At 37.8% G+C, this 26,751-nt stretch overlaps 1 long non-coding RNA gene across 1 annotated transcript in view; it reads left to right on the forward strand.

The window, feature by feature from the left end:
* LOC103658837 overlaps positions 1-26,751 on the forward strand; it is a 46,967-nt gene that overhangs the window by 10,331 nt on the left and 9,885 nt on the right. Inside the window, exons 2-7 of the long non-coding RNA XR_567290.2 lie at positions 3,277-3,451; positions 5,160-5,294; positions 12,091-12,186; positions 20,266-20,567; positions 23,070-23,168; positions 24,361-24,486. This is a non-coding gene — a long non-coding RNA (uncharacterized LOC103658837). The remainder of the gene's footprint in view (positions 1-3,276; positions 3,452-5,159; positions 5,295-12,090; positions 12,187-20,265; positions 20,568-23,069; positions 23,169-24,360; positions 24,487-26,751) is intronic.

Consider the following 26,751-nt stretch of genomic DNA (forward strand, 5'->3'; position numbering starts at 1 on the left):
TAAGCCATGATTTTCTTCATTTGGACTATTGAATTTGTCTCCTAACATGTTCCTTGTCTAACCTGGCCTCGCTGTAGTCTATGTTCTCACTTTGGTGAGAATGTCATCACTCTACACAAAACTTGTGAAAAGAGGAACGTGCAAAGTTTTTATTATAGCCCATGAAACCTAGGTAGACTCTCTCCGAGGCTGCCTGCAAGACGTGTGTGCCCTGTCTCTGTTTTCATGGTCTACCACTCCCCTTACTTGCTCTGTTCCAGCACTCTGGTCTTTTGGTTTTCTTTTCACATACCAGACATGGTCCCACCTCTAGGCCTTTGCACTTGCTCTTCCTGTGGCCTGGAAGATTTTTCCTCCAGATAACTTCACCACTGCTGCTCTCCATTCTTTTGAGTTTCTGCTTAGATGTTCTTTCTCTGAAAGACATTGTCTTACCACCTTAAATAAAATAGCACCCCCACTACCATTGTCTATCCCCTGACTCTTTCCTGCTCTTCCTCACAGCACTTTTTTAAAAAATTACTTAAAATATTCTTCTGCCCTTACATGAAAATATTCATGTCACCTGGCATTATATACTTATCTGTTTATTTATTTATCGCCCTTCTCCTCCTTTTAAACAGTTAACTTGTTATTGGATATTTTGTTTTGCTTTTGTGTTATACCTTCATAACCCAGAGATATATGAGTATAGATGCTCAACTAACTTCCTATTATGTGATTCCAGTTCTGGGACAGGTTCATGGAAAATGCCTCACCTTGTACTCTTTCCCTTCAATACAACACCTCCTGGAAGGCAGAAGTGGAATAGTAGGGCTTCTACACAGTGGTTCTGGGTTAATACCAGAGCCACTGTTGGAGTAGGGGTCCTGTCGAGCCTTTTCCTAATTATCTAAAGCTGCTGTCACAGGTAGCAAACTTTCAGAACCACGTGTGCAATAGAAAATTCAACTCAACCTAGTTTAAACAGTAAGAGGACACCCAGAGGGACGATTATAGTGCCCCCAGCCCCACAAAGCCTTTAGTTCACAAGTTCTCTGCTCTATCCTGTGCAGTGCTGGTGTCATCCTGAGAATGCTTCCCCTTGTGCTCATGGAATGGCCAACCAAGGCATTGAGGTCACATGTGTTTTAGTTCACACCCAACATAAGAGAGAGAAGCTTCCTGAATCCTTCTCAGCAGATCATGAAGAGCTTCTCTGGAACCCTCCAGAAATGTTTACATCTTTTTGGTCTAAATAGAGTCACATGCTCAAACTTGACTCAACTGCTAATAAGGGAGGCCAGTTACCCTTACACAATTGCAATTAACCACGAGCAGAGAATAACGTGATCACCTTTCTCTCAAGTTATGTCGGTTATATCAAGGAAGTCAGAAACCAGAACAAACTCAGATTCAGGCTTTCTGGGAGGTAGTAGGAAGAATGTCTGCTAATCAGGTGGTCAGGAACATTCAGTATATTCTCAAACCAAATTCCTGAAGGGATAGTGACTTGAAAGCCAAGAGACAGCAATAACCATGGCAGGTGAGATAAGCAGTCTGGTGTATTGTAATATACCTTTTGTTTTCTGTATGCTATGTTTTGACATCTTGGAAAATGTCTCCACCTGGTAAGGGGTTGCCCGTTCCAATGCCAGCCAATTCTTAGAGATAGCAAAGTGTCCAGCCTGGAGCATGCCCTTGAGATGCAAACTAACCAAACCAAAGCCATAGTTCTTCTATCTGGCATACACCCCAGAAGAAAATATTCCTCTGCTTTAATCATCCCAGGACTGGGTACCAGGCAGCTAGGGACCACCACTATAGCTACATAAGCCCACCAAAATTATCAAACTAGGCAGTCCCTAAACTGTTCCCTCTGCCCTGCCTTGTCTTTCCCATGAAACCCCCAGTAAAGGCTCTGGTCCAATGCTTTTCCCTCACTCCTGTCTTCCACTTCCTGACCACACTGGTATCTTTCCTATGTGGCCCTGCCTGGCCTGGCATGCCTTCTGTTTTGGACTTACGAGTATAATAATCTTTGTTTTCCTGAGACTCTCCTACGTCTCCTCTTGTGGCTGTACTTGGCTGACCATCCCATTAAAAAAGTATAAAACACTGGGCGTTTCCAGAGTGAGAGAATGTGGCCAAGGCTGCAGGTATATTTATTGTTTATTTGGTTGGGCCTTGGTTAGTTTGTTGCTCCAAACTACTCTCTTTTTAATTTAATTGAATTTATTTATTTGAGAGAGAGAGAGAGGGAACTCGAGTTGGGGGAGGAGCAGAGGGAGAGGGAGAAAACAGACTTCCCACTGAGCAGGAAGCCTGATGTGGTGCTAGATCTTGGTACTCTGGGATCATGACCTGAGCCAAAGGCAGATGCTTAACCGACTAAGGCACCCAGGCACCATGCTCCAAGCTATTCTTAATGAATGAATGAAGTGCGGATGAAGCAGACTTTTTTTTTTTTTTCCACTCCTGGGTGCTAAAGGTAAAAGTACAAGTTTTTAAAAATATGTTTAATTGCTTTCCACTTCTAGCTTGTCAGCGAAGTAAATCAAATATGGATTTGTATTTAAGAATGATTTGGTTTAAAATCCAACTTCACCACTTATTAACAATATGTCCTTGATGGAGTTATTTTTTCCCTTTGAGGTTTGTGTTTTTATTCACTAAAAAGATCACTATATTGCTTCCCACAAGTAGCAGTTAATCCAGATTGTGTGAGATAGTGTGTATAAAACACCTGACTTAAAGTAGACAGTCTGTAAATGCAGCTGTCTGCCTCCTTCCTTCACAGCAAGGTACACAGCTCCAAGGAAATGTAAAGAATATCTAAAAGTCTACAGCTTTCCACAAAGAATGGTAAAGGAATAGATAGATAACATTTCTTTGTTACTAGATTATAAGTCATAGGACTTGTTTAGTTCCTAAACTATCAACAGAGTACTATTCAGTAAATAATCGTTTTCAGTTGATTGGTTTGATTCCTTTCTTTCCGTGACTCTATTGAAAATAAGGTAACCTGCTTAGTCTATGGCAAAAATTCAGCTTTTAATTCTAAATTCCTAATACAGTAATAGTAAAGATGTTTGAAGACTTAAAATAATATGATAAACATGTTAATTTGGTTTACTTTTTTCATATTCTCATACTATTTTTGAGGGCTGAACTACCCTGTAACTATATTGGTTGGAAAAAGTTAGGGTGCGTGGTGGTGTCTTATGACATTTAAGATGGATTTTTAACAGAAAGTCTTTTTAACATAATATCTCCGTGCCCATTGCCTCTTCCCAGATTCTTCTGCTCACTCACTGCAGACCCAATCTCCTGGTGACCACGACAACCCCTGGGTGTAAATTCAGCTGTCAGCAGTGTTTTCACAACCATTTTGTAAAATTAGAGCATTGTCCAAAGGATAAATGAAATTCAGGAGAAATGGGAAAACCAAAACTTGACATGATCCATCCAGGTAAAAGCTAAATCTCCTATGCCTTTCCAAATCATTCCTTCTCCTTCTTGTGCAGAGCAAAAGCCAATCATGCCAGAAATCCCATACTTCCCTCTGGTACTACCTACTCGCTTTCATTGTCAGGATAAGAAGGAAACATTCCCATTTTTTTAGGCACTCAAAACTCTGACACTAGCTTTGACCTTCTGCCAGTATAAATGAATTGCTTTAAGATAGTAGCTATTTCACAAAATAATTAATTGGAAATCCGAGGCCAGATGACATTAGTGCCAGAGATTCCAAATAACTGAACCTAGTTGTAGGTCAACCACTGACCATGACAGGAGGGGGAAAAGGAAAAAGAAAACAAACAAAAAAGCAGGTCCAAAGAGTAAAGACAACACTTTTTATTAGACAGTTCCTCATCTTTTAGAATCCTGTATAATGTCTAATGATTTCACTTTTCATGCCTTAGTCTGCCCTAGCAGCACCAACTATGCTTTTCTTGGCATCCTTTACAAACTATTCTAATCTCAGCAAAAGTTTCCTAGTGGAATTCTGTCTAGCACCCAGTTACACTTAGTGGAGCCAAAGTTCTCAATTCCTCAATCACTTACACCAGCCAGGGGCTCCTCTGACTGGCACACATGTTTTTCCCACCAGAGCCATGATTCTCTATTGATTTGTGCTGATTCTACACACACTTCTGGTTGCAAGTTTATATTTGGATCCAACCAGTGAGATCTGTTCAGACTCCAGGGCCCATTAAACTTCATCATCTTGAAGTTCACTGGCATGGTTATTATTTTTAAGAACACTTAAAGTATGAAGCACACATTCCACATTTGCTAAGTATAACTTTCATCACCAAGAGAATTTCCATATTCAAAATATGAGCTTAGATTTGATCCATGCTTTATGAAAGGAATTCTTCTAAAGAAAGTCTCAAATTCAGTTGAGCAAACACACTTTAATTTGTATTTTCTCAAAGGATTAATTATTTCCAAAAAGGAGAAACATAAAAATGAGAAATTGAAAGATACATTTATAGAGGTAACTTCATTTATTTATTTTTTTTTTAAGTCGGCTCCACACCCAGTGTGGAGCCCAGTGTGGGGCTTGAACTCACAACCCTGAGATAAAGACCTGACCTGAGATAGAGACCTGAGCTGCGATCAAGACTAGAGCTGAGATCAAGAGTCAGACACTTAACCAACTGAGCCACCCAGGTGTCCCTGTAGAGGTAACTTTAGAAAGAAATACCATCTCTTGTTCCTGGCCTCACACAAATTCTAGCTGATGCTCTGGAGAAGTGAGGCCACCATAACAATGCTTTTCATGAAGACTACTATTGTCACTGTTTTTGTTTTTAACATATCAAGAGGAATCAAGTGAATAAATGCAACTAGCAGTGTTTACATTTGAGGCATTACCTTCTTGGGGATTCGTGAATTTTGAGAACCCTGATACTGCTTTCATCAGAGATATGAATCTTATGTTTATACCTTCAAAGTTGATGAGATCAAGTATCCTGCAAAAACACTTCCGAATAGTAAGCATTTGATGGAATTGATTAATATTAACCCAAAGAAAAACAAAACTTTCTATTCATTTTTTTATATGCAATTCACCCAATAATGCTGAAGTGATCAATCAATGAGTAGGATGAGAAATTGCAAAGTAATTTCTTAAATATGATTTATTTTGATGAGTTTTTTTTTTCTTTTAGATAATCGGTTCCAGATGTATCTCCACTGCCAGATCTATATTCAAAGGTCTGAAAAATGTTATAAGTAAAGTGTAATGGGAGTAAAGGAAAGTTTGCTTGTAGTAAAAGCAGCAGCAACAGCAACGATGAAGTTCGGTAAGTAAAGGGCTGAAATCTGTCTCTTGGGTGGTAGCAGTGCAAAGACCTTTGATTAATAGATAGATAGATAGATAGATAGATAGATAGATAGATAGATAGATAAACATTTAACATTAAACCACATTAGCCTATTTTAAAATTTCTTAGTACTTTGAATTATTATTATTTAGTTGGGTCCTCTAGAAGGGTCCCTAAGAAAGACCCAAGAAGTAATGGTTTAACTCAGACCAAGCACACATCAGGGCTCTGATGTGCTGATTTGTGTTTGTTGAGAAGCATTCTTAACATCTTAATGCATTCTTTATTCTTAAAAGAATATTTGGTGTATTGCAGGAAACCTTCAGATAAATCTAATATTGTGTAGGTAGATAGATTGGTAGGTAGGTAGATAGATACAGTTTGAGAGAATTTCATTTTCATTCTCCCTGTATTCTTGGCAGTATTTCCAAAGGACTGTAAATAGAAGCAATGTAGACAAGTCAGGGCCATTTTTTTTTAATCTACAAAGTCAAAAGACTCTGCTGCCTGCTCCCCCCCCCCGCTCCCTCCCCGCGAAACCACTAAAGATGACACCTATACTATTTCAATGTATTTTATAGTCAGTTACAATGGACAAAGGGTCCTGATGTGTTGCTGAATCTCTCTAGGGTCTTTTAAATAGTATTCCAGTAGATTCAGGAAGAAAGAAATATCTGGGGCGTATGGATTAGGGTCTTTTATTCACACCAATTTTAAGAAGCGACTATCTTACAGTACTACTGAAATCAAAAACTACCTAGGGAAAGCCAGATGAATTTTAGTTCTAAATGTATTGAGGAAAAAAAAAAAAAGAAAACTTCACCAAGATTGTCACGCCATGCTACAAACCTGTTTCTACATAGGCAAAGAGATTCTTATTCTTCACCAAGATGAATAATTTGATGCCAGAGCTACCACTGTTTTTTCAATCTGAAAACTCTTAGTAACAACTCAGATATTCTATTTTGAGCTGAAAATCACTTTACCAGCTAGTATGGTTCTGTGCCATCTAATAATATATTCATAGGAGATATTATAGATCATGTAATGCATTTGTAATTGTTATACACCCTTTATATGATCTAGTTATCATTTCTAGATTCTGATCTAATTATTACAAAATAAATTATATGTCAGCAAAGGGTCATGTTAAATATTAACTTCCTTTAATGTTGTAAGACATGTTTTTCATATGTTAAACCAACTTGGATCATTTATACTTCACCCAGAATTATTGAAATTTTTGCCAGGTAGAAATCTAATTGAAAAAAAGAATTTTCAGTGAGTTCCTATGTTTTAACGATTTCAAAATTAATCCTGGATATAGTCAGTGAAAAGTCACACATCCAAAACTGTAGCACACCATGTCTGGGACAGTGGAGAGCAGCAAACACTCTAGTTAAAATTAGTAACAAAATAAACACATATCCTGATTGGTCGATCAGATAAATAGTCCAAGGGAATCCTTTTATCCTAGGTAAAGAGAGGGGTTGGCTCTGGATGGAAGCACCTGCGTTGTTAAAGATAATACTTAGAAACATATGTCAAAGAATTCATTGCATAAAGCATGGCTGGAGACAATCCCTTTTATTTAAACTAGTATGCCAATAATTTTGTGACTTACAGTTCTTTTATCACCTTATAGTAGTCTTCCTATTGATCAATTGCCCATTCAAATATTGTCCTCCCCCTTCACTCCCCCTACCAGAGAGGCAACTTCATTTCTCTTGGAAGCAGCTTCATTTCCTGTTCTGTGGCTGGGGGTCCTGAAGCACAGAACTTCTTATGCTTCCATCAAAAGATATCATTAATTCTGGGGTACTTGACAACCATGTTCTCTTTCAAAGACACCGAGGACGCAGAGGGAGATTACTGGCCTCCTCCCTGCTGGTGCAAGGTTTTTCTGTTTCATCTCTGGATAAAAGTTTCTGCAGAATAAATTTAAATTTATTCTGGACCTTTCAGTCTAGAGATCATGCCAACTTTTCCTTTCTGAAAGTGGAAGGGTTAGGTGCAAAGAGCATGGGTATCAGAATCAGACATAACAGAATCAAATTAAAGTGCTGATATTATTTCTCTGAGAAAGAAAATCTCAATTTTAAGGAGACATCATGGATTAGGAAAATAGAATGGCTTCTGGTTCCATAAAGACCTGGGCATTCTTACCACTTAGGTGACTTTGAGCACGTTGATTTAGTTCTCTGGAACTATTTCTTCATTCGCTAATGCAAACAGCATCTACTAAGCCTGGTAGTTACTAAATTAAATGCTATACTGTATAGTGCTTCCGACAGTATCTGGAGTAATGCCAGAAAGTATGCATTTAACAAATGGTTGTTTTCTCTACAGTGTCCCACTCTTCATATAACTACTTACATAGCAGTAAATTGCCAATTAGAATAATTATGCAGTGTAGTGTCATGGCCAGTGTGACAATATGTTTTAAAAGTTCTTCCTTTCATCTTTGCTTCCATCCCTTTTACATGCTAGAAGGTAGAATGGAAGCAGTGGCATAAGTATTGGAACACACAACGTAGTAGGAAAGTTCAGGGGGTAAAAAAGATGCCAAAGAGGAGCATCTGGCTGCCTCGACTGGGGTCATGAGTTCGAGCCCCATGCTAGGTGTAGAGATTGCTTAATACAAAAATATTTTTAAAAAGCCCTAAAGATTCTTGTGGATGAGATCAGGAAGGTTGAAATAGGGGCTAGGCCAGTGGAAAGTGTAGGATTGGACAGATGGAGATGGAAGGAAAATGAGATGTAAATCAGATCATACTGTTCTTCTCCGTGCAACATGTCAGTGGCTTCTTTATATTGGACACAAGGTCAAACTTTATTTCATGCAGATCAGATCTCACCTGCTTGTCTGACGTCTTTTCATGTCATTCTTCTCTGCTTCTTCAACTAAGCCAGCTATACTGGCCGGCTTTCAGTCTCCCATACCTGCCAGCCTCATTCCTACCTCAGAAATTATGTAGTGTCTGCATTCTGGGGGTGGGGGTTTGGAACTATTATTCTCTATCTTGATTGAATGGGTTGCTACACAGGTATGTGTACTTGTGAAAATTGATCCAACCCTACACTTAACTTTAGTGCATTCTGTTGTATGTAAAATATACCTCAACAAAGTTGATTTAAAGAAAAAAGAACCTGTATTCAGTTACAGAAGTCAACAATACAGTAGAATTATCTCAAAATATTTGTTTAAAGAAGAATTTTGCAGGCATTTATCAGTTCTTTAAGGTGAATTGGTAAAATTCAACTTTCTTAGTATTTAGAAGCTGGTTTTCCCAGACTTCAAACATAAATAAATGAATGTGGGTTATAGTCTAAAGGAAGTGGAATTTGGCGAGGAGCAGATAGCATGAACTAAAACTGGGTGGTGGCCTGAAAATTCAATAGGGAGCTATCACAGACTTCATCTACGATTTCCATCCAGGAACAGATCCAGACAGCTGGAGACTGTGTAGGGGGCCTTTAAAATACAGTTACAAAACTCTATTTTCTTAAAAACTTGATTTGAGTTAAATTTCTTAGGTTAGATTCCAGTTCATCACAGCAAAACAAAACAAAACAAAAGGAAAAAACCTTGGCTTTGCTCTTGTGATTTGGGGAGGTATACTTGAGACAGTTTCCAGGATACTACCAAAGGAAACCTCTTACAACCCACTTTGTGTACAAATAAAAGATATCCTAAAGGACATAAGGTAAGACGTGACAAGAAAAGTATACACTACTGAGAAGAAACCGAATTGTAAGAAAAATGAAATTACCAGGGTTTTTTTTTTCTTCTTCCTTTGTGGCCTTGATGAAAAGGAAAGAGAAGAATTTGTGCAGTTTGTTCACTACCCCCCAGGTTTTTAGAATTATGTAAGGATAATAGTATTTCCCCACCCGTCCCCTGAGGAGCTTTTAAGACTAGCATCTGTGAGGTACATTTCCTAGATAAATGCAAACTGCCCTTTGACTTTCTTCAAGATAAGAAAACACTGACCCTTTCAACCAAGTTATTTATGACATTCACATAATGTGAAACAGGGCTTAGACCTGATGGGAACGCCTAGAAGTGCACGGACTGAAGGCAGTTAAGATTCCCCTCCACTACTATCCAGGAGAGACCGCCACACAAGTCGAACAAGGCCCAAGGCTCATTAAGAAGTTTGATGAATTTAATACAATTCAAATTAAAGAAAATCTCAGGGGAACATGTTTAGAAAAGAAAACCAGATGGGGCTCCAGTGCCGAGCATCCAGGGAGCAAGTGTGGGATGCCCTATAATCCTGGGGATTCTGGAAACATGAGAAAATGTGATTTATCTTCTTGGCAAATTAACATGCAAAATGTGTTGGTGGCATAATATTGAGTTTCAGATTTCATAATGAAATTTTCCAGATTGTGAAGGAAAAAAAAAAAAAACCCACTGGATACTGGAAGAAGTCATCTCCCCTTCCTATTAGACTTGCCAGAGTAAAGGGGAATCGAATAAAAGGAAAGAGAAATGCACCCAGTATATCAACACTAGTTATCAGGTGGAAAATGTCAGGATGTGTACCACCAAGAAAATAAGAACAGATCTGAATGTCAACTTGTCCAGTTGCTGTCCTTTCGTTTTCTTAGTACGGAATAGTAATGTTAATTGATGTCCTTGTGCCCTGGACAGGCGGGTGGGGAGCTGGGATTCTTTCAACAAAGAATGTATAAAAGAAAACAACAACAACCCTGTTTACATTAAAAAAACACACACACAACTTAAAGTTTAAATATAAACCTAGAAGTAATCATTCTGCAGTGTCAGATTTAGTCATGGCAGCATTACCATTTGTGAAATGAACTCCCACTGGACTTTAGGACAGGTGAGGTCCAGTGTTTCTTTCTAGTCAGACAAGGGCTGCTAACTTAGAGAAAATTACAGAAGGTTTTTGGTTTATTTTGTTTTGTTTTGCAATGTCACATAAAAACATTCTTCAAATATACCATTGATCATTTGTATTACTAATACCTTATTCTGAAAATTTTAGCAAAACTCAAAACCAAGACAAGTATTATGAAATAAAAAGAGAAGTGTTCTGAATTTTCAATGTGCTCCCTTTGACAGAAAATACAAAATAGCTAAAATTCGAGGTCACCTGAAATTCTTTTTTTTAAAGATTTATTTATTTTAGAGAGAGAGAGAGAGGGAGGGAGGCAGGCAAGAGCAGAGGGAGGGAAGAGAGAATTTCAAGCAGACACCCCGCTGAGTGCAGAGCCCAGTGTGGAGTTTGATCTCGACACTGAGACCATGACTGAGCTGAAATCAAAAGTCAGACACTTAACTGACTGCACCACCCAGGTGCCCCTAAAGTCACCTGAAATTCTATCACTCAAAGTCATATAAAAAGAAAGCTATCACAGAGTAAGGCCATACTCCACATCTAATTGTGCAATGTGTTTTTCCCTCATTGTATATAATGAATAGGTTTTCGTGTCAAAATATGCAGACTAAAATAATAATTTTTAATGTCTGCTTAGTGCATCATCTAAATACACATAATTGAATCACTGAATATGCCATCTTAGTACATTTATGTTGTTTCCAATTTTTTCTGTGCTTAAAAACAATACTAGGGTGAATATATGCAATGACTAGAACAATTAGTATGTACTTTAATTATATTTCTAGGATTCTGGAAAAAAAAAACAAAATTACAGAATTAAGGGTAGACCCAACAGTTTTAATTTCATGGTATATAATATGTAATGTATCAGAATGCCATTCTGTCTCATAGTTCCTTATCCTCACTTATTGGCATAAACCAGTAACGGAAATAGGAATCATTTAGAGAGCAATTAGAACACAGGAAGCCTGGAGTCACCTATAACAATCTTAGTAGAAACCTAAGAAAAAAATGCATGTCACATAAAAAAACAGTAACTCAACTATAGCTCATGGGTAAGTTAAATGAGAAATTGGGGGTGAACAGCAATCTTTGAAGGGAAAATAAGATCATCTTTAAAGGAAAACAAAGGATGCACAAAGTATGGCAGGTTCACATCTAAAAACAAAGTTGTACTGAGTAAGTAAAGATTATGTTCTCTATTGAATTAAAAGACTAGATCTAAATAAGTCATCAGGGACCCCGGTGAAACTTTGGCTACAATGTGCAAACTGTCATACTAAGCTGACTTGCGGTAGCAAAGACTAATGGTTTCCAGTGCACAGTGTCCATTGGGAGGAAACTGGAAGCAAACCTGGGAACCTCAGAGTGGTGATTCGTATCCCCATGCTCGTCAGGATGGCAGCACCTGGAAAAAATGATAGAATCTCAGATTCCTAGAAAAATATAACTTTGGGGGAGATATGAAACGTGGCTTCTACAAGGGGAAAATAATGCTCCACTAATTATTTCAATCACAATTGTATGTTCCTATTGATTAAACCTCCACAGTAATACATCCTGTCCCCTCCTTTCCTTATTGTTGCTGCTGATGGCTTAGAGCATTGAACTAGATTTTTTAGATAACCTGCAAACTGTACCTTCCCTAGGACTTCCTTTATTCCGTCAGAGTAATGTCTCTGGGACATATCTTATTTTTCCTTTTGCCTGCTTGCAAATGTTCAAGTACTTGGACTATTGGATAAAATATTTCAAAGGCCTCTGCAATGGGGTCTCTTCTGGTCGTATCATACTCCACGGCTCCTTCCCAGAAAGGCCGGACAGCCTGCATGTAGGTCACCGCACTGGAATGCTGGTGCGTGCCTCTGTGCCTTCTCATTTGCTAATCCCTTTCTTTACAGAATGCACTTCCTGCCTTTTGAACACCAAGTGGATTTTCTTTGAAGGCTCTTCTGAAGTGTCTACCTCAATTAAACCTTCATGGGCCTCCCTCCAAGGTAGAGTTAGAGATTTGTCCCTCTTTCCTCTCATTTGAGCACTTAGCCAATTGTCAAGGTCAAGCTTCTTGAGCACTAAATGGGCTTTTCTTCTATGTGACCTTACGGTTTCTTACGGTGCCTGACACTTAGCAATTTCGCCACAAAGATTATTGAATACATGAGTCTCTTAGATTTCTCAGAGGCGATATTGACAAAATAGGATGTAATTCTGTTTCTACTTTCAGAAAGACTTGACAAGTGTGCATCCTATAGGTGGTCAAAGAATTTTTAAAAAATTGGTTTCCTTGTTATGGAAAATGTTTTGTCTTAAGTACGGAAATGGCTTAATGACAGGAAGCAATGTGTAGGAATAAATGATCATTTCTCTACTTAGAAGAGTGTTAGTGTCAAGATTCCCTAGGGACTGATGCTGGAACATAATCCTAACCAACATGTTAAATATATTACCTAGAAAAAAAAGAGAGAATCCGTTAAGTTTTATTTTTTGTAATTTCCAGGGTCTTCTGCCTGATGAAATACTGAGTTGACAAGTATAACATACAAGAATATAATGAAAGCAGTGAAAATAAAAAAATAATAACACTTAACTTTGATATAGGAAAATAAAGAAAATAGAGTTAAGGACAAATCCATTCATCCAGTTTATTTTGAGTACCTATTATATATAAAGTCCTACTTTAAGAGTTGTGAAGGCTACAGAACGGAACAAGATTGAGTCATTGTACTTACTTTGATATGTGAATACAAACAGTAATCAAAATGAAATGTATTAAGCTTTAAATCAACAAAGTTATATATAGATACTTAGAAGAGTAAGAGATAATTTTAAGTTGGAGGAATTGGGAGCTTCATGAAAAACATGTTACTTGAGCAACTCATAATATCTGGATATGATTTTTAAAGTTAGAGATTAACAAGGAAAGTGATTCAAAATGAAGAATAAATGAGAAAGAAGGATCAAATATGACTTCATAAATACAATTGGGGATGATTGAAAGGAGATAATTGACAACGAAAAGAGGATATGCAGAAAGTTGATTTGAAAATAAAAATGGGATGAGTTAGATTGCAAGGAAGATAAATTTATAAGGTACTACACTATGAATTATAAATTATAGCCTAAGGAAAAGATCATAGTGTCTGGAGAACATTTCAGAATATTGCTGCAGTCACAGCAGCAACAACAAAACCATGCAATTATGCATTCTAAATTTTATTGGAAATAAAAAATTTTATTGGCAATAAAGCATTTTATTAGAAATAAAGCATTCAGTGGGATTTAACTGTCATATAAAGCAATGGTGTTGCTATACTCAGATAAGTCTTACATTTTCAGCCCTTCATGTTTATAAATTCTTTCATGCTCACAGCCTCACATCAGGTGAAAAGAATCAGGTGCTGTCATTCTTATTTTAAGAGTGGAAGAGCATAGCTGTAAATAGTTTAGATAACTTTGTTCAAGTTTGTACAACCAGTAAGAGGCAAATCCAGGGATAGAACCTGAATTTCCCATGTGCAAATTCAATATTCTCTCACCTGTTCTACTTAGCACTCAAGGGAGATGGAGGTAGAAAGAACTAGAAAAGGTCCTAATGGACATCACTAAAATAATCAAGGGAATGTAAGAGGTTCTTTAGAAGGAAAAAACTTACAAAGTATGTATATTAGAAATCTCGCTTGGAAAGCAACAAGTTTTGTTAGTAATTTTATCAATGTTACAAATAAAGTGAAGATGGCTTAGATTATAAAATTCAAATAACTAGAGCTGGATGATTCTCTAGCCCACAACTTACAAACACCTTGCCTTGTGGCCACATCTGTCCTCTAAAGATGTTTTGCATGACCTTCGAGGTGTATTTTAATAAAACATTGCAAACAGTTGTCGCAATTTTGAAATTAGGAGATTGTATAGCAAGATCCCTATTTACAGCTTCTTTTGAAAATCACAGGCTCTGGGAAAAGTGGGCTCTGGCCCAATAGAATGTCAGCCAGACTGGATAGGGGCTTCACCCTTTAAACGGAGAATTTGTTCACTGCTTCAACACACTATCCCCTGCTGTATACTACTAGGCTACACTATTCTCCAGTGGATCACACCCAGTCTGCTTCACACCTTCATATTACTTGGTAAGCATTTGAGTGTTGGCCACTGTTCCTGCATCTAAGCAGAAATATTTGAGGTGCCATTTGATGCTAATGGCAGGCAAGTCAGTTACACCCACCTTCAAACAAATTCTTTTGAGTATGTTGACAGAGAATGAACTTCGGGACTTCAGAAGACACATTCTACCCATAAAAATAGACTTCCTTGTTAATGGCAGAGCTCCAGGGGGAAGATTGAAATAATCCTGCTTCTAAAGCATATGACCTTGGTTCTTTCTGAAGCCAAGTTTTTGTTCTTCTTTGGATTCCATGACATTCAGATTCATTCATTTATTCAATAAATATTTACTAAGTTCTCACTACGTGTCCGGTACTGTGATAGTTGCTGAGACAAAAATCAATGAATAAAGTGATCTAAAATCCTTGCCCTTATGGACCTTACATATTGTAAGTGTAGGTAGAAAATCAACAATATAAATGAGTAAATATATAGCAGGTTGGGAAAGGTGTATTGGGAATGTGCAGGGGATTGTAATTGTTTCAAGGGAGGTGAAGGAAGGCCTCACTGAGAAAGTGACATTTGAATAACAGTTGGGGGGAAGAAAAGGAAAAACTTGAAGTATCTGAGGGAAGAGTATTTCAAGAAAAGATGCTTCCAAATCACTCCTGTAAGTTGCCTTTGTGCTTATTAGTTCAAATAGTTCAAATTGTTTCCTGCTACTTGCAACAAGAGACTTAACCATTTCGACCCATGAGTAAGGCATGTCTGACAATTCCAATATTATTCAGTGTTTTAAAGTGTATTTTAATATGTCAGGGCAAGGGCTTCATGGAGTACTATAGGATTTAGGCTTAATATTTGAAATTCTTTTAATTGTTTACACTGAATGCAAGATTTTCCTTTGTCTTCCAAAAAAGTACACAAGGAGCTGTGTCATCAGAAACAAAGTATTATAACCAGAATAATGTAAAATTAATTTGGGTTTTTTCTTTAAGTGAGGCAGGGGGGAAATATTTTCACATTTATTTCTTATTTTGGGGATTCTTCCAAGGTTCCTAGATTAATTACCATTAAAAGGGGGGGTGAAGAAACTATTATTTATTTTGCATTGAGCCCGGGCCAGACAGTTTAACATTTATCTTGCCTTATGAAAAATCACTGCACAAATGAGTACATTGAAACTCAGGCTAAATAATCTATGCAAATATATACAGCTAAGGAAGAAAGTAAGCCAGGATTCCCCCTCTACTAGTTTTAAAGTTGGGTTTCTGTATTATAAAAAAATCAGAAGGTTATTCTAGGCCCTAATGTGATCATAACCATCTAACCACAATGGCACCTACCTAAGGTGGCCCTTTAATATAATTAGTAAGGATGAAATCCAAACCATATTTTGACAGCATTATGTGATGCTGATAGAAATACAGGAATGGAAGATTCATAAACGAATTGCTAGTGAAAACAGTGTCTATTACTGACTGATGTCTTCCTGCAGATTTACCTATGTACCATAGGACATCACTCCTCTCTTCCAAAAGAGTTCTGGGAGAATCCCCCAAGCAGCAGTTCCTTTATGTAGGAAACTAAAGGAAGGAAGGAAGGAAGGAAGGAAGGAAGGAAGGAAGGAAGGAAGGAGAAAGAGAAAGAGTGAAAGAAAGAGAAAGAAAGAAAAAAGAAACGGAAAGAAAAAAACTGAGTTCCCAATGGGTTCCATTGTGCTCAGGATACAGCAACCAAACCTGCTCTCTGCAAGAGAAATGTCAGGCCACGGTGCTTGGAGGACCATACAACACTCTCACATAACTGTGCTGATGAGGTGTCACCTATTTCCATCCAAAAGTTGTTGTAATATGATAACACCTTTGGGATAAGGCACTTTTCTGTCTATGAAATTATTGAATGCAGGCCTTATTCACCTCTCCACATTAGGCTTGGATGCTCAAAATCTGACTTTAGGCTCTGCAGAAATGAGAGGAGGCATCTAGCATATGAAAACCTTCCATCTGGAAAACTCCTTAATGGGAAATAGATGAACTAGATGATCTAATGAGGTCTTCCACATCTTTAATTTCCATGATTCTGCCTAGGAAGTTTTTTGGAAATTTTCTAACTGAAGGCAGATTCCACTGATTTCTGAAAATGGGGTTTGGGTGAGGCAACTGGCATTGACACAAGGAAAGCAACTGTCCTTGATTGCTAGAGAAAGATGGAAAGCCCAGGGCATAGACAGTGGGGATAATGGACACCACCTTATCTTGCTGAAATAGCAGAAGAGGGGAATGGATGGACCAGGCTCCCAATTTGTGGATTCTTCTGGCAGTGGAACGGTCACTAAAACTATCCTCCCGGTAATTATCTGTCAAGAAACAGACTCACTTTCCTCTTTAGAACCCTTGGCCTGTTTTCACATAAAATAACAGATTAAGTAAATCCTTTTTGGTTCTCAGTCACTTCTGTAACTTCAGTTTCTTCTCTGCTTTGATAACAACTGTCCATGTCCTTAAGAGATAGAAATAACAACTGGCTGTAGAAGATCTCAATGTGAGGAAACCAGAAAAGGATTTCTAATGTTTGGGGAATAATGCATCTCACTGGAATAAAGGAGATATAGGGAATGATCTGTATCATTTCTGAAACGTTGCTTAAAATATTAAATGAGAATTTGGCCTTTTTAACTGTATTTGAATTTAGGAATTTAAACATCACCTTCTGCTACTTGGTCTTCATAGTTGCCAGCATTATTGAATCTTCCTGAAATGACAATGATAGAACAAGTATTTCAAACCAGATTTGTCTTCCCCAGGATCAACCAGCACACTGTGCCATTTAGAATTAGAAGTTAGAGCCTCTCCATTTTCTTTGCTTAGTGAACTGGTTGTGGAATGAGTGAGGCAATTTTCTATTTGAAATTAATCATATTTTCTATTAGCTTTTATCTCTAGGATTTTTTAATACTTCCGGAGATTTGCCAAAAGTCTCTGAGTGCTCACTACATTTTAGCAATCATTTATGACCTGGACATACAAAGACATTCTAGGCACTGCCCCTGCCTTCTAGGAATTTTATTTTTAATTCTTCCATTTTTTGTAATCCTGTTACAAAAAAATAATCACTCATACATGTTTCTGTTTCTTAAAAAAAATTGAATGATAAAATATATTTTCTATAAAAAATGTGACGTATTTCCTGAAATTGAATTTTTAGCTGAAAGTGATATTGACTTTTACCTAACCTGGCATTCTTAAAGGAGTATAAATTGAGTTTTTTGTTGTTCTCTCTCTCTCTCCTTTAGCTCTTTGAGAATGTCTGGCTAAAAGAACCCTCCCATCTTTTTACCTCTGTTCCAGAGCTTAAAAGAATTAAAAAGAGAGAGAGACAGAATGTTTTTAAACAATAGGAAAACTGCAATTCAAGAATCAGTGAATTATGTGAGTCAGGGTCCTAGCTCTATTTTTGCTATATTGTCTTTCATGATAATAGAAAGTGGCAACCATGATTGATTTTGAAAATATTAATGTACAATCCCTTGAATCTTCTTACTCTGTGTGGCAGGAGATACTGTCTTGGTCCAATACTCATTTGCTATGAAGAGTTCTCAATGGCCTTGGCTTGTTAAGGACAACTCATTCTGATTGATGCCTGTGGAAGCTAGGAACTGCATCCCTAACATTTAGCGTGTTGGAAGGCTCACTACATGTATAGTAACTTGTGACCGAATACACCGAATGAATAAAAGAAATTTGTTCATGTAGCAACGGTGCTATTCTTTTTCCCTGTCACAGCTACTCACAGCCACCAGCCCTTCCTCGAACAGTGAAGGCTGAACTGTATTAATATCAATAAACGTGATTTGCCCCTTGTTACACTTGTGGCCTTGTGCAGAGGACTTCCCTCTCTGTACCCTGGTTTTCTCCTCTATAGAGTGAGGGAATTTTTTTTTTTCAAGATTTTATTTAAGAGAGAGAGAGAGAGCGCGCATGTGCACACACATGCAGGGGGAAATGTAGAGGGAGAAGCAGACTCCCCTGCTGAGCAGAAGCCCGACGTGGGGCTCCATCCCAGGACCCTGGGATCAGGGTCTGAGCTGAAGGTGGACGCTTAACCAACTGAGCCACCCAGGCGCCCTTAGAGGGAGGAAATTAAAGCAGGTAATTTCCAAAGTCGCTTCCTATTATTCCATACACTGATTCGTTTGTGATGACATAACACATGTTCTGGTGTTGCTTACAATGTTGGGGGCAGCAGACTTGCCACTCACTCCTCCTCGAAGAGGACATGAGCCAAGTTTAAATAGGCAAGTAGAGGAGAATGCGAAAGTAAGGATTTTCTCCTATTCACAGCCTGATAGGCTTTTTTGTTTAGGTTTCTAGAGGTGAACAGGATAAAGAGTGGAACTAAAATCATCAGAAAATACTATTTGTTAGTGCAGGAAAATCTTTTATTTAGATCGATTAGTGGGGTAATGGTTGGCTTTATTCACAGGAAGGACAGTGCTTTTCATATTCATAAAATATTAGTGACTCCAGACCCATTTAATTTCTACACATCTGTTAAATAGAGAAAAAAGAAACCTAATGATCTAACAGAAAAACACACTTAAGGCTAACATTTGGTTCCCAGACCTATCATTCTGTTTGCCAAGTTGAAGTTACTGAAGCTTTCATAGTAATTGTTGTGACTGAGCAGAGCAAAGGGATTGATGTACATTCATGCTGGTATGTATACACATGTATTTGCACCTCACAAGCCCATATTAGAACCTGCTATTTATTTCCTGAATGAAGCCTAAATTAGTTAGTGATCTTCTGCAATATTGCTGAGAAATGAATGCACAATGCGTTCTTATTCAAAAGAGAGGCAATGAGTAGAGAGCGACACAAGAGCATTAAATTACTCTGCCCCAATTTATTTCTCAGAGCCGTTCTTGCTGAAAGGTCTTTCAGGAAAACAAGGACATTCAGGAAGCAACCCTCAGTCTCTGTGGACGAATGTGTTTATTGAGAGCCTGCTTGGTGAGAGGTGTACAGACTCCTGGACTTAGAGCTCCCGTTCCAGCTTTATTTCCTTCTGGATAAAGCCTCTTCAGTTTCTTCATCTGTAAAATGGAGTTCATATAGTATGGTTGTGCGGATTGGATGAGATAACAATGTGACTGTAGAAATAAACAGTGGGACAGGCACCAAGAGGTCACTGTTAAACCAAAAAAACTCTAAACCAAGAAAAGTTACTCTGTTACTGTTTTTACTTTTCACAAATTATGTAATCCCCTTGGCTGTCACTAGGCAAATATGAAAATTACCTTGTTATAGTAATTATGTTTTAACCTGATTGTAATGATAAATTTACCACTAACAACAACCAGGGCACTTGCCCCTGTCCTCACCTCCAGGTGACAACTTAACCTTATGTGGGTTATGCATGATATTAGCTACACAAGTTGTGGAACATATGTACAGTTTAACTTGTTTTGCTATATCTAAACATTACAAATGTTAAGTATAAATCAAAACAAATATAAAATATAGGTTCCAGTTTTTGGTGAAATCTATCACTACCAGATCAGATGACAGTCTTGCAATTGTCATGTCTCTACTTCCACCTTAGTAAAAAACTTTATAACATGTGCATTGTGGGGGAGAGTGGTCACTTCTCCCACCCACCTTTATACTGGCACTCCTTGATGGTGCTGCCTGGCCAGGATAAAACCACTCTGGAATGACCAAATTAATCTGGGCCAGCCAGAAAGGAGATCACCATATTCCAGATATTTCCCTTCCTTGTCTCTGTTCCCCACCAGTACAGGATTTGTTTTTCTGCAAAGCTCTTTCCACAACTGGCAATTAGGAAATAAAAATTGCATATCTATACCTTTTGGAAGCTTTTAGTGACTGCTTTCATTAATAACCGGTCATAGATGAGTAACGACTCATCTATACAACCCAGTGTTGACCCATCTCTTTTTTTCTCCACAGACTATTTACTACTACCCTTTACCAGACATACACTTTGCCAGAGCAGAAGCCAGTGCTGTGAATCTTTCAGTTGATGAATACTGCTCTTGAGGTTCCCAGCCTCCTCTGCTTAAGCTTCCTTGGTATCACAAGTGCCTCCTGCTGATGTACCTGCTGAACTTCTCTGAAAAAACAACAACAACAACCACCTCTTCCATGTATCACGAACACATTTATAATTCCAGAGAAACTGAATCTAAGAAACTAAATCTCTTCACAGGAATGTGAATAAGAATCCAAAGTGGGTAGAAGATAAATGCCAGGTAAAATGTATCAATGGAGACTTGTCTCCTATGAATGTCCCCAGCCTGGCCTGTTTTTTTTTTTTAGGGGGGGGGGAGTAATTGTGCTCATTCTGAAACTAAAACTCAAATTTGGAAGGTTTTACCTGCACATGAATGATGACAAAAACTTACCTCATCCTTCAAAAGAACTTCACCTGGTTATTTCTAGGAGTTTTTGGAGCTGACTTGTGTGTGAATTATAACTGTTCACATTCTGTCAGTTCAGTTTTCTCTTTGAAAGTCAAGTGTCCTCATGACACCTGAAGAAGGCTGTGGGACACCAGGGCTCTCCTGAAAAATCAAGACAGTGTACCACACTGCCTTCTTCTGAATAACTTCTTTAATAACACATAAAAACATGTTCCATGGCTAAAAGCAGGCTTGATGATTTCAATCAATATCGAGAGTGCCTTCTACATATCTCTACCTGCTTACTGGTCCCTTTAAATAAATTCTTAAATATGTGAATTTATATAATTAGTCAGAAAAGATAAAATTTGAAGGAAGAAAATTTTCTTTTTTTAAAGATTTTATTTATTTATTCGACAGAGATAGAGACAGCCAGCGAGAGAGGGAACACAAGCAGGGGGAGTGGGAGAGGAAGAAGCAGGCTCATAGCGGAGGAGCCTGATGTGGGGCTCGATCCCAGAACGCCGGGATCACGCCCTGAGCCGAAGGCAGATGCTCAACCGCTGTGCCACCCAGGAGCCCCTGAAGGAAGAAAATTTTATTTGACTTTATTAAATGGTTTAAAGCAAAATTCATCAAAGATCTTTTTAACCGTAAATGTGTGAATTGACCTCTACTACTTATAAACTCTAATAGAAGAATACAACATTTGAAATTTTGGGCAGTTGATTTTCAAAGAGAAACCATGTACATGCATACACAGTAACTATTTAGATTTAGGAACTGTTACTTTCTAAAATACATATACCAAGATAGCCATGTTTGTCACACTTGTATACTTCCTACTTACTCAGGGCTAGCATAGAGTATATGATCAATAATGTTTACTAATTGAATTTTTTAAATACATATTTTAATTGGCTGCTGGCTAAATAAGCTATCATATGGCCACTGGAAACTTCATTGCTCAAAAGGCTAGAATTCCAAAATCAATTCATAGAATCCATATAACGTGAGACAAGAGACAAAGCTCATTAACTCCTGTTGTCTCTTTAGGCCTAGGCCTTAATAATTTACATCTTACTGACAATAAATAATTCATAGTATAGTGGCATTTCTTAAAGACCTGAATTTTCTTATAGCTTGGTTTTCTTAACAATCCTCAGCAATATTTTCCTGTGATATCTAAGCACTGGCTCTAAAGAACTTTTGGGGTACAAAAGAGATTATTTTAACTTGGAAGCTACTAAATTCATTTACATAGTTAAGCAAGGTCCACAGATCTTCACCCCCTCCCTCTCAATAATAATTTAAAAAGTACAATTAAATAATGAGACTCAGCTACATTAAAGTAATAAACCAAATAACGGGGAAGGGCTAATGCTGAGTAGAGTCCAAACAGTGACTTGTCTGTATGGACCAATGTCTTTCTCTTATTATAGTTTTTCCAGTATTTTTATTTTGGTAATCTACATATAGCATAAAATTTACTGTCTTAACCACTTTTATATGTACAGTTCAGCAGTACTAACACATTCACATTGTTAGTGCTGTTAGTATCATCACCAACCATCTTCAAAATTCTTTTCATCCTGCTGATGAGGGAACAGAAGGCAAGCTGAGGACAAAGCAGAATCTGACACTCGGCAACCTCCCCCACCCCCCATTCCTGGATGATACACATGTGTTATTCTTCCGGGAAGCTCCTGACTACCTTAATGTTAATGCCTTGCTGGAGGGGAAAAACAACCTTAACTTGACAATGGCAAGGCCTCTGATATCCTCTGAGTCTTCTTTAACACATGAAAATCCTTTTGAAACCTTCCTTTTCCCTTAACTCCCCCAACCCCATAGTATAAAATCAGCCACCCCTCACTACCCCAGGGCAGCAGCTCTTTCTGCCCACAGGTCCTGTCCCTGTGCTTTAATAAACCACCATTTTGCACCAAAGACGCCTCAAGAATTCTTTCTTGGTCATTGGCTCTGGACTCCACCCCACTGAACTTCACCTATATTCCAAAACCACATCACTGCAAAACTGAAACTCTATAGCATTAATAATTCCACATTCCTCCCTTACCCTAGCCCCTGGCAACTACCATTCTATGTCTTTAGGATTTTGACTATCCTAAGTGTTCCTTCATGGAAGTGGAATCATACCGTTTGTCTTTTGATGACTGGCTTATTTCATTTAGCATAATGTCCTTAAGGCTCATTTATGTTGTTGCATGTGTCAGAATTTCCTTCCTGTTTAAGGCTGAATAATACTCCCCTGTATATATACACCCACCTTTTGCTTATCCATTTCTCGATCAGTGGACACTAGGGTTGCTAACATGTTTTATCTATTAGGAATAATGCTGCAATGGACATGGGTGTCCATATGTCTCTTCAAGGCTCTGCTTTCAACTCTTGAGCATATACCCAGACGCGGAATTGCTGTATCATATGGTAATTTTATTTTTAACCTTTTGGCAAACCATCATACTGTTTTCCATAGTTGCTATGCTACTTTATATTCTCTCCAACAGTGCTTAAGGGCTCCAGTTTCTTCACACACTTGCCAACACTTGTTATTTTCCTTTTTTTTTTTTTTAAAGTAACCATCCTAATGCGCGTAAGTGGTATCTCATTGTAGTTTTAATTTGCAGTTTCTTAATTATTAGTGATGCTATGCTCTGACTATATTTTTAAATTGTGTGGATACGAAACCCTTTATTCTTCTATATGACAATTCTAAGAAAACCATTTAAATAAAGAGGAAATTCCAAAACTGTGAGCATAATCTTAACACTATTCTTATCCTTAAAGGATTATTATATATTTGAAGGAAACACCTTAGTAAAGTACAAATCACTTTATCTTATGTTCAATCTACAGCTTTCCAAGGTAGCGATTAAACCCTACTGAGTTCACACAATTCATTTATTCATTCAGCAAATACTAAGTGAGGCTCTCGTTTGCTTTCACTGTACTGGTTTCTGGGAACATATAAATTAAACCTCACTATTCCTGTTCTCTAAAAACCTATCTCTAGTTTATGGGGAATTATCTTTCTTTAGCCAAGTATAGGTCAAAATAGAGAATGTCCATGTTGTCCTACCAAGAAGTCAGAGAGATCTAATTCAAATACTTTCTCTGTCTTTACCGGAGGAATGATTAGAAAATGTTACCTAAAGTGAATTTCCTCATCTGAAAAATAGGAAGAATTATTCTTACTTATGGGTTTTACTGATTAACCCCATGGGCAATGTAAAGTGGTTAACCAGGTATAGACATCCCCATAGTGACTTTCAGTCTCTTACTGGCATATACATGGCTAAGAGCTCACGAATATCCTACTCTAGCCCAGAAACACTGAGGCTTCCATAAGTTTCGAGAATTTTCACAATAACCATTTCTCTAGAATAGTCCTTGAAAAAATCAATAAATGGAAGTAATCTCTGCTGTCAGTGCTTAGAAGTTATATAAAACAAACAATGTCTGGAAAAATACAGGCATGAAGGAGATAAAATCATTTGCTGAGACTTGTACTTTAGAATTGTACATCAGCCAACATTTAATTTTCCTTAAAGAGACAAAATGGATCCCAGGACCTCCGTTCTGGACTGTAACATTATTTTGTGTATCCATTTATTTAAAGAAGGAAAATCTGCCTTCGTGAAGGAAATGTGCTGGTCACAAGGAGTTGGGCTGTTCTTATCCTACACAGCAAGTTCTCACTGCAAATTCATTAACTGGTTGGATTCCTCAGTGGCCTGTCTTACAGGTAAGGAGCACTGATGGTGTGGATCAGGGCAGTATCCTTTTTAGAATAACTATTTGTCATTGTGAAATTATAAACAAATAGTCTGTTCTGTTTTGTTTTTCTGGTATTATATGGCAGTCACATCATCCTGGTGATAGTACTAGTCCTTTGCTTTGCAATATTTAACAGAAATTAAGCTTTGAGATGTTAAAACTCACAGCTTGATCCTGGACATTGACATCAAGATGATTGGACACAGGAAGGGAATTAGTGCAACCTCAGGAAGTGCCTCCCCCATCCTCCATCAAGGGTACTGTAACCCCATAAGCACTAGTCCCACACACCTGGAAGCAATCCACTTATTTTCTAAAGCTTTATAAATTTCTACAAACCTGATCTTGCAATTTTCAGTGTTTGGTTATTCTGTTGATACATATTTTTTCACAAAATACAGATTTTGAAATTTTTTTCTCATCTCAACACCAGGTAATTCTAGGAAAAATGAAGCTATTATATTTGATTCTTCGTGTTTTCAAATTTTGATGCAATGCCTTTATCAATTAGGCTATACTGATACAAGATTGTGATTCAGGGTCAAAATAAAAACTTAGACCAGATGGGAATATTTACTAATGCTTACTTTAAGATATAAAAATGTGAAAGAATCGAAGTAGAAAACTGTGCTGAAATGTAGCCACCGTTCTTTTGGTTAATACAGTAGTAGATATTCATTATGATTTATTTTCCCTTGAATCATACTTTGTCTTTAAGTAATTTTGGTGTATAAGACTAGAGTACTTTCACATTTGTACTTTTTTTTTTTTTCAATAAAACTATGGGTGCATGGTTTGTCTTAATATTTATCTCTGCACTGGAATGCTTCTTGAAGGTTTCTTTCTGATTTTTAAGTTTCATATTCTGCAGTATAATTTGCTTGTTTCTTTAGTCTGCTGCCAGGAAGTTAAATATAATAGTAAAGCTTTACTGAAAAGTGGAAAGTAGGAAAATTTGAAAATTGGAATCCTATGCCTTTATTCTTTTCTGAGAAAATTTTTTGTACCTATGTGCTTTGGAGATTTGACATTAGTCATTTGGTTGACCCTACAAAAAGATGTGAACTGCATCTTCTTAAGTGAGATCAGGCTCATTGTTAACTTCTTATTGTATGCTTTATGTAAAACTGATTTGAAAAATTCTTTTATATAAATGACTTTATCAATCCCTGTACCTATTTGTTAGCATTTCCTTAAATGTGTTTTCTCCAGATGTTGAAAGTAAAAACCCCTTGTTACTTTTTCCATAGTCACTCTTTACCACTTTCCATAGGCAGCATATTATGCACGCCAAGGACGGGAGGAAATAACAGACGTGTGAGCCCCAAATTATAGGCACAAAAATAACTTGCATAAAATAAGTTTTAAATGACACCACTTCCAAAAAAGCCAGCTCTAATTGACTCAAGCCTAGAAAGCAGTAACTTTTGGGAACATCAGACACACGTCCACTGATCCCAGAAAGTGTTCCACAGTGTGACATTAGCTGGAATGATGACATTCCCAGCTTGCTGCCAGCACATTCCAGGAGGCAGGCTGGGTATTTTGGTACTGGTCAAACCAGTGTCCCCTACAGTATTGTTCAGACATCTTTGAGATGCTATTTTATTTATACAAGCAACTACTTAGAGCCCAGCCCCATTGCTCACCTGCGACAGATAAAAGAAAAGACGGAGAGGCAGAGAGAATGCAAGAAATAAGAGGGGAAACTCCTCTCTGAATGCAGACAGAATCCTCACCAGGGCTTACTGGCTGGAGCAGCCCAGGTTCCTGCTGTTCGCAGAATGTTACAGATGGCTGCCTGGGCAGGAAGCCCTCCCCCTTCCCTAACGGTGCTCTGGGGAATGCAGGGGGCCTGGAACCAGCCCTCTCCTTCCCTTCCAAACCTCTTCTCCAAACCCCTACTGAGAAAAAAAAAAAAAGAGAGAGAGAGAGAGAGAGAGAAAGAAGGGGGGGGAGTACGCCCTGGAAACATTTCTGCCAGTCTGTTTTTTAGTGGAATCTTGAATTAACCTCTTCAGTCCCGATTAGAATAGCAATTTATAACTATGCCGGCATCTCTTTAATGTCCAGAATCAATTCCACCAGCTCATTGAAGTACCCTACCATTTGGGTTGAATTATAATGGCACTTTTGAGTTATGCAACAATTTCAAGTAAGAGAAAGCAGGTTTGAATTCGGAAATAATTAAAAGTATTTTAGCACATCAAATATTGTATTAATAGTGTTCTCT

This window comes from Ursus maritimus, unplaced genomic scaffold, assembly GCF_017311325.1.
Source record: "Ursus maritimus isolate PB19 unplaced genomic scaffold, ASM1731132v1 scaffold_3, whole genome shotgun sequence".
Classification (NCBI taxonomy): domain Eukaryota; kingdom Metazoa; phylum Chordata; class Mammalia; order Carnivora; family Ursidae; genus Ursus; species Ursus maritimus.